Consider the following 13,509-nt stretch of genomic DNA (forward strand, 5'->3'; position numbering starts at 1 on the left):
CTGATGTCTGGACGAGTGAACAGGAACCAAAGGGAGTTAGTGGGAAGGGGGTGAAAACACTGGGCCCAAATGGGGAGCCAGTGCTTCAGGGTAGAGAGCTCCCAAGGGCTGCACAGGGCGGTGTCTAAGTCATAACAGTGAAAATCACTTCGTCATTAAAGACGCTCAGGCTGAAAGAAGGGCCAGCCCAGAGGCTCTGGAGGAGGAGCCGCTTTGCTGGAGACACCTCGCAGGCTTCCCGACCCACCTCATCCTCCTGCAGGGCGCCCCCAGGTCCCTCCTGCACCCCTCGCGCATGCGCACGTGCTTGGCTGGAAGCGCATGCTCTCTGGTCGCCCTCCAACTGCTCCAGCGTCCGTTGGGGCTGCAGCGGGGCAAGGCGCAGGCGCGAGCGCGGTTGGCGGGCTCCCAACGGCCGGCAGGGCTCCCGAGGCGGCGTCCAGACTCAGTCCCAGAGGCCCGAGGTACCGGACCCGCGAGCCTCTCCCGTCCCCAAGGTGTCCCTTCCTGGTCCTCTGGCCCCTGTGCCTCGCCGGGCAGCGCCGTCCTGGCCTCCCCTGGACGTGGGCCGCCCGCACCAGGCCCCGAAGTGAGGGGCCGTTGGCCAGTGCGGCCCCCACATTGGGGCGCCGTCCCTCCGTGTCCCTTGCAGCCTGTGTGGGGCCCGGGCTCCGGGGCACCTGTGCGGTGCCTGAGCAGCGCGGTCCTGGTCAGCAGGTCCGCGGCTCCTGTCGGTGTCAGAGGAAGTGGTGAAGGTCGTCTCCTTGTCACTGTGAAAGCTCTGAATGTTGGGGACACCGTCAGCTGGCATCAGGGTTGTTAGGCTGAAGGACGCGCGTTTCCCGTGACGTTAGCGACTTTGCAGAAGGGAACACACTGAGCGGAGTGTGCTGGGTCCCCTGTGGTCACACCGTGATTGACGGCCCTCGTAGGTGGGCTGTTGGGGGACAGAGCACCTGAATGGTGACGGGAGAACGGTGTGACCCCAAGTCGTGTGCAATAAAGAGACTCCTGTTGTATTATTAATGTGTGGTGCTCGTGTATTGCGCACTGACACTGACGATGTGCTCTCAGCGTGGTGGGGGGCTGTTGGGGGGCCCTTGTGGCTCTTTCTGGGTGCCCGAAATTTTCCTTCCGTCTTGATGGGCAGGAGGATCACAGGGCGGTTATTTGGGTGAGAAAATGAGGCCTGTGCTGGTCCTGGAGGGTTGGTAGAGTACAGAGGGCTGGGGTGTTCCCCTGTTCCTTTGGTGGGTGGTGGGGTCCCTAATGTGTTGCTGTGCATTCCTCATTTGGACCTTGTTCTGTTTAGGACTGACTGAGGGGAATGTGGTGTGTGTTCAGAAGTGTGGGTGGTGGTGTCTGGGGCTTTGTAATGGGAGAATTTGTCCTAAGGCAGAAGTGGAGCAGCAAAGAGAACAAGCAAACCTCACTTCATAATTATGAGCTGCTGATCTGATTTTGAGGAGGTATAATGCCGGAAAAAAAAAAAAAGCAGAGTTCTCTGAGAATTTCACAGGCATAGGATGAATTCTGTGAAGTTGTGAGTGAGTCTGGAGTCTCTTCAGGATCCAGAGGGGGGTTTTACCCAGGCAAGAAGGATCCAAGTTGGTATGCCCTGTACCTTTATAGCCATAGAGAAAGCTGATGGTGTGAGGTACCTTCCATCTAGGTTGTAGCTGTTTTGATGGCTCCACCTCCTTCCAGGCCTTTCCTAGAATCTGGTCTCCTGGTTTTCCTTTCTTCGGGGTTTCTGGGATTTACTGGGCATGGCCAAAAGACATTTTCTTATTTCTGGAGTGTGGCGTGAACTCATCCCAGATCAATCAGGTACCACAGAAGCTGACTCACCTCTGAGTCTAGGACTGTATTTGCTGACAGAAAGAGCATGCCATATGACATCTCATATTGACATAGCATCAGATTAACCTTCACAGTATTTCCAGCTCTCATAAGGGCAACTGGTTATTTTGGTGTTGGTGAGAATTGTTCTTTCTTATTCACATTGCACAAGAAATAAGAATATAATTAAACAATATCATTCTCTTCCTTTCTCTTCCTGCTTCCTCCCTATAGTCCCTTTCATCAAATCTACTTATGTTCCTTCAATTTTCATGAGCCGCCACCTCTATTTATCTTTTTCTTCTATAGATTTCACATATGAGAGAAAACATCCAACTGTTGATGTTCTCATTTTAGAAGATATTGCTTAACTTAAGGGACTCCAGTTCCATTCATTTTCCTTCAAATTGACATAATTTAATTTTACTTTACACTGAATCAGTCTCTATTATATGTTTATGTATAGACACACACACACATACACACACATATTGTGGGGACAAGTGCTTGGAGTCCTGCATACATGGCATACATTAAGGGCACCAGTGTGGCAAATCACTCCCCTTGTGCTGGGCACGTGAGCGGCAATCTGCTTACCCCATAGGCACAGGGGCTGAGAGTGAGGCCACATGTTGCAGTCCCAGCGCTTGCTCCATGGCTTCCTCCTTGATTGGTTGTTGCAGGGTCAATTGGCCAGAAACTGTATTGGTGGCCGCCTATAATCTGCTTAGCTACAGCCCAAGTATATATACTTGGTAACTACGTAATCAAATGAGACCTGCTTCTAGCTTGGTCTCTGGAGGTCTTGGTTCGAGACTCCACAGCCACACTGGACAAGAGAGAGCCATGCAATACATATCACTTTTTCTTACTCCATCTTTGGATGGGCCTAGGTTTCATATTTGGATATAGTGAATTGTGCTGCTCCAAAGGTGGGTGTGCATGTATCACTATAGCTTGATGACCTTAAATCTTCAGGATAAATACCAAGGAGTGGTATTGCTAGGTAATATGGTGGCTTCAGTTCTAGTGTTTTGAGGAGCACCCATACTTATTTCCATAGAGTTTCTACTAATTTACAGCCACATCAATAGTGTGTAAGTGTTGCTGTGTTTTTTCATATTCTCCAGCATTTATTATTCTTTGTTTTCTTGATGCTGTCTTGTTGACTGGAGTGAGATGAAATCTTGGGGTTGTTAATTTCCCTAATTGCTAATGGTATTGAACATTTATTCATGTATTTGTTGGCCATTTTTATTTCTTCCTTTGGGAAGTGTCTATTTCTTTTGCTCATTTATTATTGCATTGTTTGATTTTTGATGTTAAGCATTCTGAGTTCTTTATGTATTCTGTACTTCTTGGTCAGAAGAGTAGCAAAGATTTTTTTCTCAATCTATAGGTTCCAAAATCTTGTTTCCTTTGCTGTGCATAAGTTTTTTTTTATTCAATACACACCCATTTATTAACTCTTGCCCTTATTTCCTGAATTGTGTGGGTCCTTTTAAGAAAGTCATTCTTGGAGTGTTGAGTCTCCATTTGCTTCTAAAGGAGGCATAATTTCTGGTCTAATCCCTGGCTCTTTGATCCATCTTGGTCATGTTGTATACCCTTAACATGTTTTTCAATGTGATTTGCTAACATTTTATTAAGAAATTTTGCATTTAAGTTCATGTGGGATATTGGTCTGCAGTTTTCTTTCCTCAGTGTGTCCTTATCTGGTTTTGACTTAGAGGGATACAGACTTCACAGAGGGAACTTGGACTTATTCCATCCCTTTCCATTTCATGGAGCACTGGCATGAGTTCTTCCTGAAGTCTCCTAGAATTTGGCTGAGAATCCATCTAGACCTGGGGCTTTATTTCTTACAAGCTTTTCATTACTGCTTCTCATTGCTAGTTACTGGTCTGTTTAGACCTTCTTTTTCCTCTGACTTCAATTTTTGCAGATTATAGCTGTGTAGAAATGTACCCATTTTCCCTGGGTTTTCCAGTTGATTGGTGTATAATTTTTCAAAATAATCCATAATGATTTTTTTGTTTCTGTGATATGTGTGATGATTTCTACTTTTTCAACTCTGAATTTATTAATTTGAGTCTTTTTTTGGTTAAGGGCTTATCCATCTTTTTATGTTTTCAAAAACTCTTAGTTTAGTGGAGCATTTATATTTTCTTCATTCTCAATTTCATTAATTTTTGCTTTGATCTTAATTATTTCCTTCCTTCTTCTCTTTTTGGATTTGGTTTGTTCTTTCTTAAGGGCCTTTAGATGCATCATTTGATTGTTTAAACATTCCTCTTAGAACTAACTTCATACTGACCTACAGTTACTGGTATATTGTATCACTCTTCTCATTTGCATCTAAGAATTTTTTTCAAATTTCTTCCCTGATTTCTTCTATCATCCATTCATCATTCAAACATGTATTGTTCAATCTCTATATCTTCATTTAGTTCTTGTGGGGTTTTGGTGTACATTTTTATTTTCATTCCATTATTATGTGATTCAAGGAATTATTGTACCTTGGTCTCTCTGAAAGTTTAACTCATGAAGTGTCTCTTTTATATAATTAATGGCACTGATGATTGGGGCATAAATACCTGTTGTCATTGTATCTACTTGTTCTATTGTTCTCTTATCCAATATACTCTTATTTCCTTATAACTTTTCCTTCATGTCTGACCATAAAGTTCAGATTGTAGGGAACTTATTTTATTAGCCTATATCAGGAAAAAAAATCAAATAGAGCAGCATTGGTTCTAGGCACTTGAAATGGAGCAAGAAGCCATTGTTAATCAGACATCACTGGGAACCACAGCTCAACCTTCATCTGGGCTGCACCCCACACCACCATGCTGACCCAAGTGGGTCAAACTACCTGTTTCCTGAAACAATGTTAAACTCTTGATCTTCTGTACAAACCACTCCTTCCACCAAACTCTCCAGAGACTCAGATTTTACTCATGTCCCTTCCTACAAAATGGCTTAATTTTTCCAGCAGCAGTCTTAATTCCCGACTCTCAGTGCTGTCATCCCAAAGCCTTGCCGTTAAGGCTCTCCATGCAGCCAGCATGCACTTGGGCAGGTGCCAAATTCAGTGGTTCAGTTGTGAGTGCTCCCAGGTCTCACATGTGACTTGCAATGTTCTCCCAACTCCATCTTATGTGTCCTAAAGCATTATCTCTCTGCTTTAATTCTTTTTCGTTTAAACAGTGTTAAATTCATAGATTTATGCCATAATCACCCATTTTGCTATTTTAATCTCCACTCCGACCTCTACCCCTAGATAACTACCAGATTTTAAAAAAATTTTTTTTTCATTTCCTGGGCATTTCAGATAAATAGAAACCCAGAATTTGTTGTCCTCTGCAACTGGCTTCCTCCACTTAGGGTAATGTTTTTGAATTTCTAGGCTGTGGCACTTACCTGTGTTTTTGTTATGTTTTCTTCCAAAGCATAGTTGTACCACACTTTGATATTTGTTTACCAGTTGACAGGCATTTGCAGAATGGGGATATTATGAACAATGCTGTTATGAAAATTCTTCTGCAAGTATTCATGGAGACACATGTTTCTAAGTTGAGCTATTTTGTGTTATTCTTTAGTTTTCTTTAATTTTATTCTTTAGTTTTCTTTCTTTGGGGACATGTGTTTTTTTTTTCTTTTAAGTAGATTCTGAGAAGTGAAACTACGGGGTCACATGGTAACTTTATGTTTGGTATTTTATAAATTTCCAAACTTCTTTCTAAAGGATGCCTTATGTTATATTCCTTCTGAAATGTGTCTGGGTTCCACTTTTTCTACATCCTTGCCAACATTTGGTATTGTCTGTTTCATTAGCCATTGTAATGAAATTAAATGGTGTTTCATTGTAGTATTAATTTACCTTTCTCTCATTACTAAGGATGTGGAACATATTTTCATGGGTTTCATTACCATTCACAGTCTTTTCCTTTCACAAATTAAAAAACGATTAGAGGCTTATCTAGTTTAATTTTGTTATACACATTAGGGAATGTAAATTGTACAGAATAATGGGTTTCATTGGGAAATTTCCATACGTGATTCTAAGGAGCTTTGATTGTAGCTACATTTCCCTTTTCCTCCTTTTATATTAATCTTCCTCCCCCGGATTCCCTCCTCTATCCCTTATAGGCCCTCTTTAATATCATATTTTCCCTCAAGATTTCTCATATGAGAGAACACATTTCCACTTGTCTTTGTGAGTCTTGCTTATTTTGTTCATATTGTGATCTATAATTTTATCCATTTTCCTGAAAGGACATGGTATTATTTTTCTTTATAGCTGAATAATACTAATATTTCTCTCTCTGTCTCTGTCTCTGTCTCTGTCTCTCTCTCTCTCTCTCTCTCTCTCTCTCTCTCTGTGTGTGTGTGTGTGTGTGTGCGCGCACGCACACGCATGTGTTTCTGAAACACGATCTTTTGTCCAATCCCAGGGAAAGAACATGGAGACACAGAGTGCAACAGAAGTGAGACTTTTAGAGAGCAGGTACAATATGTATTTTATCCTCTTAAACACAAGTTCAATCCCCCAGTTCCTCATTGGTTAAGAACTAAGATTGGTTAAGAAGGTCACAACCTTAGTGAACTTTGCCTAAGATGCCACATTCCCATATAAGAAAACTCTCTTTCCACATTTAGGATCTCTTTCCCCTTCAATTAATGTTTCTCAATGTGGTATTTCCTCCTGTTAATCTGTTAAACAGGTCCCTATTCCCACATCCTATTTTTCTAGGAGACTATATGTGTTTAAGTCTCAAGGCTGCCACATATGAATGGTACTGCATAAACTGTCCTTTAGTGATTTTCTACTCTGCCTTCTCTTTTCCCTGTATTTAGAATTTCTAAAATCTACTTACTTGAGAATTTACTTTTTGAACATGAATCATCAGATTTTCTACTTCTCACATATATGAAGTTCTTTTTTTAAAATCGTACTGGGTGGGTATTGAACCCAGGGGGCTCTATGAATGAACAACTTCTCCTTAGTCCCTTTTAAAATTTGGAGATAGGTTGTTACAAAGTTGTTACACTGGCCTGGAACTTGAGCTCATCCTGCCTCAGTCTCCTGTGCCATTGGGATGCACCATGAGGACTGGTTTATGTAGCACATTTTGTTGACGCATTCTTCTCTTGATGGGCATCTAGACTGACTTCATAGCTTGGCTATTGAGAACAGTACATAGATGAAGATGTCTCATTCCTGTGTATGCAGGTATCTCTTTACTATGCTTGCTTTGATTCCTTTGGGTATATGTCAGGAATGAGATAGCTGGATGGTATAAACAATTTATGTTTAGCTTTTTGGGGTACCTCCATACTTTTATGCAGAGGGATGATACTAATTTACATTCTCATCAGTGGTGTACAATGTTTCTTTTCCCACTCATCCTCACCAGCATTCGTTTTGTTTTTTGTTCTATACTGGTACATGAAAAATCAAGCTATTTTGTGGGAACAAACATAGGTGCAGACTCAGTCTCTGAATAGTTGGTTGGAAGGAATAGTTTGTACAGAAAATCAGCAGAGTTTAGCAATGTTTCAGGAAACTGGCGGTTTGGCCCACTTTGGACAGCAGGTGAATAAAAGAATTGTCCAGGTATGCATCTGAGATGTGATTTTCAGTGACCTCCTGTTCCATTGTAAGTGCTCAGAACCAATTCTACTCCATTTGATCCCCCTTTTTTTTGAAAATGATTGATGAGTTCCTTGTAGTCTGATGTTTATAATCCAGAAATGAAGCAAAAGAAATGGGAAAATAAATGTAGATTGACTATTCCAAACTCAGTGTGTTACATAGAGAGCTGCCTTGGAATGCAGGATGGCCCTGCCTCTGGGCCACACCCCTGGGATGAATTACTATTGAATATCCTTTCTCTTTTTCTATGGGTAGCCTCCTCTTCCTTTTCTCATTGATCTGGGTCCTTGATTGGGTCAAGGATGGTGTGGGAGGGGTCAGGGTACTGGGCCAGTGTGTGTGAGGGGGGTCTGTCTTGGGATGAGGGCCAGGGCCTCCAGTGCCTGTGGTGGCAGCTGAGGGCACAGTCAGGTGGGTGGAGGGTGGGTGGTGGGTGCGGTAGCTGGAGTGTTGATGCCTGTCTCATGGCAGGGTGAGGAACCCTCTGCGCATGGGTAGGTGCAGGTCAGGGTGGGGTCATCCCCAGAGTCCAGCAGTCCCGGATGGGCACCAGGCCAGGCTCATGGCTCTGCGGCCGTTGTTGTTGCTGTGGTCTCTCCGTCTCCAGGCAGCCTGTACCCCTGGTTTCTGGCAGCCGCCAGGAAAGGCAGATGAACTCCCAGGGGAACAGGAGGACCTGGAGCCCATAGCCAGCAGGGTCTGGGGCTGTGTGGGCGGGGCCCAAGGTCCCTTTGCAGTAGGGGCTGGTGGGAGAGGCTGGAGGAGGCAGGAGCAGGCCCAGGCGGGCAGTGAGAAGCCACCAGTGTGTTCTCTTTGTCTCTACCCTGAAGCAGACGTCCACCAAGAGGACATCACCCAAGGTAGGTCAGGTTTCCCAATCTGGCGGAGATTTTATGGGTGGGAATCCCTGCCAGAGCTCAGGCATGAGGCTGTGGAACAGGATGCGTGGCCCAGGTCTGGCCCAGGGCTGTAGGGGGCCCAGAGGCAGAGGCAGTCAGGCTCAGGAGTCTCAGGTCCCTTTCCAGAAATCTGGGAGCACAGCCAGGGACCAAGATAACCCTTCTCAACTGTGAGGACCATGGATCCTCCCCCAGATAGAAGTCTTCTAAACAGAGTTGTCTCCATCTGCCCCACCCCTTTAGCAATGGAGCATGCCATGAGGGGGTGGGGGTCAGTTGCCCCAGGTCACACAGTACTACAGACACCTGCTGGTGACTTTGCTCCTCATGACACTGGGGTGGAGGGTGTGGAGTGAAAACAGCTGCCTAGAAACTAGGACCTCTGAAAAGTAAGATTAGTAACCCCAGAGAACTTCACTCCCCTCATCTGCAAAGTAGGCATAGAGTTGTGTTGGTGGAAGGAGTGAGGCCCCAGGGAATCCTTCCCAGTCCCAGGGCTGTGCTGTGAGCAGCCTTTCACCTTGCCCCTTCCTGTCCAGACCCCCAGACCAATATCCCCACAGCTCTTGCTCAGCTGTACTAGGCCATCTAGGCCTGGGCTGTGATGACTGAAGTCAGAAGCCAAGACAGCCCTCAATCATTTGGGCTGGGTCACTTGTCCCTTGACCTTGGCCTTCCCATGTGTGAAGTGAAGGAGGGACCTCCTTGGGGTGGTATGGGACACCACACGTATCTCTAACAGATCTGGGGGGATTGTCTCCACAGTGTGCGGGAAGCCCAAGGTGATAGGGAAGGTGTATGGTGGCCATGATTCGGTGAGTGGCCAGTGGCCGTGGCAGGCCAGCCTGCTCTACCTGGGCCAGCATCTCTGCGGAGCTGTCCTCATTGAAGCCCACTGGCTGCTTTCCACAGCCCAGTGCTTTCTCAAGTGAGTTATGCTTCCTGGGGCCCTCTCAGGGGGTTTGGCAGGGGAGGAAGGGTGAGAAGAGAAAAGGGGATCAGAGGGGATGGCCCTCCTCTGGGTATTGCTGGGGTCCCTGTGCTGCCACCAAATGCACACTGCTCCTTCTTTGATCCAGTGTCTGCTCCACCTGGACTGTCCTCCCCACTGGCCACCCAGTGCTTTCTTCATTTCCTGGGTCCTTATCATCCTTCATCCTCAGCCCCAGCTGAGAGACCCCTCTTCCCTATGTCTGTCCCCCCTGACAAGGACGTGTGCTGAGAACATTGGCACCTTACCCTACACTCCTGAGAGTAAGAATCTAGTCAGAGACCAGATATGATCAGCAGTGAAATGATTTCTTTCATTACTTTTGTTAAACTTCATTCCTGGGAGGAGCCAGAGTTACCCCTGCCCCATGTGTCAGGCTGCGTTGGTGGGGAGAGTAGGGTTCCCCAGCCTTGGAGAATGACATGGACAGTCAGGAGTCTAACTCTCCTGGCCCTCCTGGGCCTGTCTCTGTGGCTAACTTCAGAACACATGTGGAGGGACCCAGAGGGAAGGAGGGACTCATAGCCCAGGTAGGGGAGTTGCAATTTGTACACTTGCTGTCCCTGAATCCTCAGCTAGCTTCTCTTGAATCTGTGCAGGGTCCCCTGAAACCCTCCATGACATGGGGGGGGGAGGTGTGGCGAGATCCCATGCCAGTGTGTCTCCATCTTTTCAGGAAGACAAGGAACAAGCTTCAGTCAGCATGATGCAGGAAGAAGCTCAAAGTGGGCAAGGAGGGCAGATGTGAGGGAAGGGGTCCAGAGAGAAGCTACATTGTGGGGGGCAGGGTCAAGGGACTTCCTTAAAGGAGGAGTTGGGCTTGTGATATGGATGGGGGCCCTACAGGTCTGAGAACTGTGTGAACAAAGCCATGAAGTTACTCATTCCCCTTCAGAAACAGGAGAACTTCAATTCTGTGCACTCATTTGTGCATTTAAGAAATTCTTTGTGAGCATTTACCTCCAAGTGGAGAAAAGCAACCCTGAGGGAGTGGGTTGGAGGTGGTGAGGCCAAGGGATGGATCAAAAGGTGACAGGAAGAGACCTGGTATATGAGTTAGCTTTTTGTCATTGTGACAAAATATCTGAGAATTGAGTCAAAAGTAGGTAATTTTACTTTGGGTCACGGTTTACTTAGTACCTCCGGTACATGGAAACTTGGCCACATAGTTTCAGGACTGTGGGAGAACAGTACACTGTGACAGGAGCACATGGTGGAGGAGTCCCTTTCACCTCATGGCAGCAAGGAAGCAAATAGGGGTACATGGTCCCAACATGTCAAGAGCACCCCCAACCTGAGGACCTAACTGATTTCCACTAGGCTCTGCTGCTTACAGTTTCTGCCATTTCCCATTATTGCCACAGACCAGCACCCAAGCCTTTTGCACATGAACCTATGGGAGTCATTTAAGATCTGAACCATAACATGGTAATGGTCCAGAGCTCCTCCTAGGAAAATAAGAGGGTTTGATCTGAGGCACCCCTTAGTACCCTTCCAGCACCAGGATTCTCAGCTCCTCCAGTTCTAGGAGGTGGTGGGAAGCCCTACGTCCTGAGGTTGTGAGTTGAATGTTCATCAACCCAGAGCGAGGAGGCTCCTGAGTGTTAGAAGGGAGGAGACAAAGGTGCCTGGAATCAGGGCTGGGAGAAGGGGGTCCAGAGCAGTGTGGGCAGTGGGATGAGGATGCAGGAAGAGTGGGGGCCCCTGAATCAGATACAATGCTGATAATGGGCCCTTCCTCCTCCAGCAAATCCCAGGCACCACAGGACTGTGAGGTGCTCCTGGGTAACACCCAGCTGTACCAGCACACCCAGCACACCCAGAAGAATCTCAGGTAGTTTCTGACCCTTGACTAGACGTTGGCCCCCTGTCCCTCATTTCCATGCTCTCTCAGGTGAGAATTAAGCAGTGCTACATCCCTTTTAGTCTGAAAATATATGAGTCCATGGCTGCTGAATCCTATGTGGCACAGAACCTGAAACCCTAGGGATCTGGACATTTGGAATCAGGAGTCTGGGTTCCTTAAGTCTTTGTGGATTTTGATTCTAAGATTGTAATCAGCCATGTATTTGAGATGACATGAATGAACTCAGAAGCTGACCTTGGGGCTTTCCCATCCAGGGTGTTAGTGAGGTTTTCATTACTATAACAAAACATCTGACATAATCAACTGAAAAAGAAGAAAGGCTTATTGTGGCTCATGGTTTCTGAAATGCATCCCATGGTCAGTGGGCCCCATTGCCTTGGGCCTGTGACATGGCAGCACACTGTGGCAGGAACACATTGTGGAGCAATGCTGATCAGGAAGTAGAGAGCAACAGGAGGTGCCAGGTTTCTGACATCCCCTTTAAGGGCACACCTCCAGTGATCTAACCTCCTCCAGCTTCCTAAAGTTCCCAGCACCTTCCAATAGTGCCACAGGTTGGGGCCAAGGCTTAAATACACAGGCCTTTGGGGACCTTGGGAAACTGTTGGAAAGATGTTAGAAAGGCACACTTGGTGTCCGACCCCAGAGCCTGCATAATGAAGTCAGAATAGTCACAACTTAGGAATGTTTAATGTCTGTGACCTCACCCAGCTCCTCTCTTGTCCACTGCATGTTCATGTCAGGTGAACTGAGTGTGGAGAAAGCTCTAGCGTTTCTGGTTGAATTTGCAAATGGAAAGAAGAGGATTCTAGGTGAAGACTTTTGCACAGGAAGATGTAATAAAGGATTGTGTGTGGTGTGGGAAAATGCTTCTGCTGTGCTTTCAAGGGGAAAAGAACAATACAGAATTGTATTTATCTGTGCATCAGCATTTATTTCTCAACAGAGAAAGTGTCTGTGAAAGATCTGGACAGATCCCCAGGTTTTGGACTGACCCCGAGCATGGCCATGGCCTTCCTGAGTAGGTGATTCAATGAGAGGACAAGGCCTGGCTTCTTGGGAAAGAAGTGGCAGCACCCTGGGGAAACATCAAGTGACACCATCACCAACAACCCCCGCTGATTGGTGCACAAAATTCATGCAGTGTTCCCACTTCTTCTCTCCTGTAATTTGCTAATATTCTTTCATTTATTCATAAGATTTAGTCATTGGATCCAGTCCTGCATTATCATTTTGAATGGATTGCTATCTGTTACTTCAATTAAGATCTCAAACTCAGAGTGTTGATTTTACCTTCACTTATTCCTGCTCTCTCTTATGTTGATCCAGGTTTCTGACCGATCTCATTTTCTGGCTCACTGAAGAAATTCTTTTAACATTTCTTTCAAGGAAGATCTGCTGGTGACAAGTCCTCTCCAATTTTATTTGACTGGAAAGTCTTCATTTTTATTCTCCTTTGCAGGAGCATCTCACTGGTATAGAATTTGGGGTAAAGAGGAATTTTTTCCTCTCAACACTATGTTTTTCATTGCTCCCCTTTCTGGCTTGCATAGTCTTTGAAGGAAAGTCTGATGTCATTCAGATCTTTGCTTCTCAGTGGATAAGGCATACTTTCCCCCTATGGCTTCTTGAAGATTTTCTCCTTGTCTTTATTTTCTGCAGTATGAATATGACATGCCCAGATGGAATGTTCTGGCATTTATTCTGCTCAATGATTTCTGTGGTTTGATGGCTGTTGTGAGTTTTGGCAAATTTTCAGTCATTATTATTTCAAATATTTCTTCTTTCTTCTCTTCTGGTATTCCCATTTTGCATGTGTTGCAATTTTCATAGTTATCCCATATTCTTGGGGATTCTATTTTGACATTGTTACCCATTTCTCTTTGCATCTGGGTTTGAGAAGTTTATATAACAAACTTCAAGCTCACTCATTCTTGCTTAGCTCTGGATATTTGTTGATGAGTTTTTTAAATGTTTTCTTCATTTTCATTACAGTGCCCTGATTTCTAGCATTTCCTTTGGCTCTTTCTTGAAATGTCCATCTACCTGCTGACATTGCACATATGTTTCTGCAAACTCTCTGTTTCTTCCATGAGAACCCTTAAAATGTATAAATCAGTTATTTTGGATTGCTGACCTGAATATTTCAAAGTATCCACTAAATATAAGCCTAGTTTTGATGATTGCTCTTCCTTACAGGAAATGTAGCCTTTTTTATTTGTCTTCTTTGTCTTGAAATTTTCTGCACAAA

At 45.3% G+C, this 13,509-nt stretch overlaps 1 protein-coding gene and 1 long non-coding RNA gene across 3 annotated transcripts in view; one reads left to right on the top strand and one right to left on the bottom strand.

Moving 5' to 3' along the window:
• The window catches only part of LOC144370058 (putative serine protease 47), a 405,363-nt gene that overhangs the window by 227,141 nt on the left and 164,713 nt on the right, over positions 1–13,509 (bottom strand). The gene's annotated exons all lie outside the window — the stretch shown is intronic.
• On the top strand, positions 292–9,331 carry LOC144370049 (uncharacterized). The gene is made up of 3 exons (XR_013429972.1): positions 292–464; positions 8,335–8,361; positions 9,166–9,331. It is a non-coding gene; the product is annotated as an uncharacterized LOC144370049 (long non-coding RNA).

This window comes from Ictidomys tridecemlineatus, chromosome 13 (assembly GCF_052094955.1).
Source record: "Ictidomys tridecemlineatus isolate mIctTri1 chromosome 13, mIctTri1.hap1, whole genome shotgun sequence".
Classification (NCBI taxonomy): Eukaryota; Metazoa; Chordata; class Mammalia; order Rodentia; family Sciuridae; genus Ictidomys; species Ictidomys tridecemlineatus.